This window comes from Pituophis catenifer, unplaced genomic scaffold (genome assembly GCF_029215685.1).
Source record: "Pituophis catenifer annectens isolate HBS135680 unplaced genomic scaffold, rPitCat1.0.hap2 SCAF_4, whole genome shotgun sequence".
In the NCBI taxonomy this organism is placed as follows: Eukaryota; Metazoa; Chordata; class Lepidosauria; order Squamata; family Colubridae; genus Pituophis; species Pituophis catenifer.
Genome location: NW_027256884.1, coordinates 24993234 through 24996546, shown reverse-complemented (window position 1 = coordinate 24996546; position 3313 = coordinate 24993234).

Below are 3313 nucleotides of genomic sequence, written 5' to 3'. Positions count from 1 at the left end.
GGCGCGGGGCTTCTCAGAGAGTTATTTTTCAACGTCCTGTTTTCAAAGTACCCTGAGGCGAATTATTCACTTTTTCGCTTGTCAACGCTGCGAAACTGCTACTAAAGGCCTGGACGGAGGTCCTGCCGCGGCTTACTTTGAGCTCGCGACTCCAGCTCTGGCCTCGCCGTTGAAGAGCGCGAGCCGCTTCCGTTGCTGTCTGTCGCTTAGCAACCCTTGAACCGGCTTGCGTCGCTTAGCAACCCTTGAAACGCTTGAGTGTCGCTTAGCAACCCTTGAGACAGCGAGGCGGCTGCAAAAGCCCGGAACGGGTGACAAAACATGCAGGCCGGACTCGTTTTCTGGAAAAGGATGATCGCCCATCCGAAGTTGAAGGGACCGATGAGAACAAGATTCTTTCCATAACTTTTAGGAACGTGCTCCCGAAGCAGGCGTAGAGGATCCAAAGTTAATATTAGCGAATTCATAGTATTCTTCATAGACTTCACGCATGACTATCAGAGGTCTTCAAACTTGGCAGCTTTAATACTTGTGGACTTCAACTCCCAGAATTCTCCAGTCAGCACAGCTGGCTGGAGAATTCTGGGAGTTGAAGTCCACAAGTATTAAAGCTGCCAAGTTTGAAGAGCTCTGAGTCTTAAATCCTCAACTTGCTTCTCCACTGAATGAGGGGCAATAAGCAGGGATTATCCCACGCAATTTTCTCTTTGGACCTATGTCAGCTCTCTTCTTTTAGAATCTACGTTCTTTGTAAAAGCCTTTGTCCCTTCTTTTTGGACTTTCAAATTCATTGTCACCCCGAAAAAGATAAATACACTAACATTTTAAGACTGCAAGCTTTTGAAACGTTTCGTCTAAAGAAGAGTTTGGTCCTTGGAAATGAATTAAACTGGAATTAACCTTAGACAAAATGCTCAGTTTAGATTTGCTTCTTCCTACTGAACTCTTAATGCGTTGTGCTCAGATTTATCTAACACATATACATACACACAGCAGCAGCATACCAGAATATTGATGTTTAATCGGACTGATGTCCCTTCCTAAGTGAGCATTTCCAACAAACCTTGTCATCGCTTCTTGATCTGCAAATATTTAAATAAAACCAATATTGCTGAGCACATTGTAAGCCGTCCTGAGTCTTCGGAGAAGGGCGGCATATAAATCAAATTAAAAAAAAAAAAATATCCCTCAATTTAGGAGGGCCCTAATTTGGCATGGTTCAATGTAGTCCCCTCAACAAGGGCATCCAATATACATCTCTCAAACAACAACAACAACAACAACAACAACAACAACAACAACAACAACAATAATCTTGAGATTTTGGAGCAGATGAAGCATCTTGTTGGATCCTTCTATCATGGAAAGGTCCTTGCTTGCTTTCTTTTTCCCTGTTTTTTTTTTTTCAAAAACAAAGAAGAATACAAGTTTAATGAAGAATTATGCACATTTATTGAAGAACACAAAAATAATTACAATCCTGTATGAGAAAGCTATATAAACAAAGCTATAATTGTATTTGATAAATAAATGCTTATGTATTAAGTATTCTAAAATTCAGGTTAACTTTCTTATGCAACATTGCGTCCTTCAAAGGAGATAGTATTTGTTTTTATGCTGTAGAGCCACCTTGTGGTCAGAGAAGAAGAAAAATGCTATTTTGAAAACCGTGGAAGTTTGATGTATTGATGTCTTATGAGAAAACTAGTTTAGTTCTAAAATGAAAACTAATACTGTGATCAAAACAAGAAGGCAAAATGTGGTTACATGCATAATATGGTTGTTAAGTGAATCTGGCTTCCCCATTGACAGTAGTGGTCAGAAGATTGCAAATGGTGACCACATGTCCCTGGGACACCGAAACTGTATAAATATAAGTCAGTGGCCAAATATCTGAATATTGATCATATGACCATGATGCTGTAACAGTTGTGTGAAAAATGGTCATAAATCACTTTTTCCAATGCCGCTGTAACTTTGAAATGACACTAAATCAACTGTTGTAAATTAAGGATTTCCTGTAAATCCTTACCAAGTATACTAACTACAATTCAATTGTACTTTGAATTGGAATTCAGCATTCTATATAATGGGCCTTCTAGCAATTAAGAGTTACGCCTTAGACTACACTATGTAACAAATTTCAATTCAGTTTTTGTTCCTGGGTACAAAGTGTGTTTTCCTAATCCCGTATGCCTTAAATAAATAGAAAATAGCTATAGTTCCACCAAAATGTTGTTTCTGTGAGCCAAAACTGTTGTGTCCTTATAAGGGCATACGCTGGTGGTTGGCTTATCCATCGGCAGGAAGTTTAAATGGATGTCATTGGCTGGCCAGCTTGCCGGAGCTGTATATAAGGAGGGCTCGGCAGCTCAGCCAGCAGTTCTGTATGAGCTGAATAAAGTGCTGAACGGATCTCTGCTGAGTCGCGTCTTCCTTTCCCTGAGCCAATCTAACACTGGCGATGAAGGACACAAAAGAACCGACAGCATACCTCGTGGCACGATCGCCACCTTCTACTAAGAGCTGAGTCACTTGAGCGAAGTCACTGAAACTGAACCACAGAACCATGTCGGGACCACAGATCTTGCTGGCTCCGTTCGAACCTAACCAGGAGAAATGGAAGTCCTTCATGGTCCAAATAGTGGTGGGATTCAGCCAATTCTGTCTAGTTCGGGCGAACCAGTAGCGCCAAGACTAGTAGGCCCTGTCCACCCACCAGGATGTAATGCCGTCCTATTTAGCCACGTTTTGGAGGCTGTGCGCATGTGTGGGAGGTGCGCGCACAAGCAAAGAGCATGCACGGAAGGCCAAGCATACATGGAAGGTGGCGTGTGCGAGAGAAGTGCACACAGGTGTGAGCACGCTCACATTTGCGAACTGGTATGGAAGGCAAGTGAATCCCACCTCTGGGCCAATATCTGTGCTTCTTATTGCTGAGTAATAGAATAGTGAATAGCAGTGGTGGTTTGCCCCCGGTTCGCACCGATTCTATAGAACTGGTAGTAAAACCAGCGGGAAGCTCCACCCACCAACCCCGATGTCATCAAAATGCTTCTGTGCATGCGCAGAAGAGCGCGCGTGCACACACGAGCGAAGCGAGCGAGCGTTGATGGACCCGCTGAGAACCAGTAGTAAAGGTAAGTAGAACCACCCCTGGTGAATAGCAATATTTGATTTAGAGGGCATCAAGAGGTTGCTTGCACCCAGCAGATGCATTTTGCTTTACCAAGATGTCTGACTGAAAACTGAAACTCAGTGGCTAAATGGGAATTTGGCATTCGCTATAAAGGGTCTCCTTGCAATTGTTAAG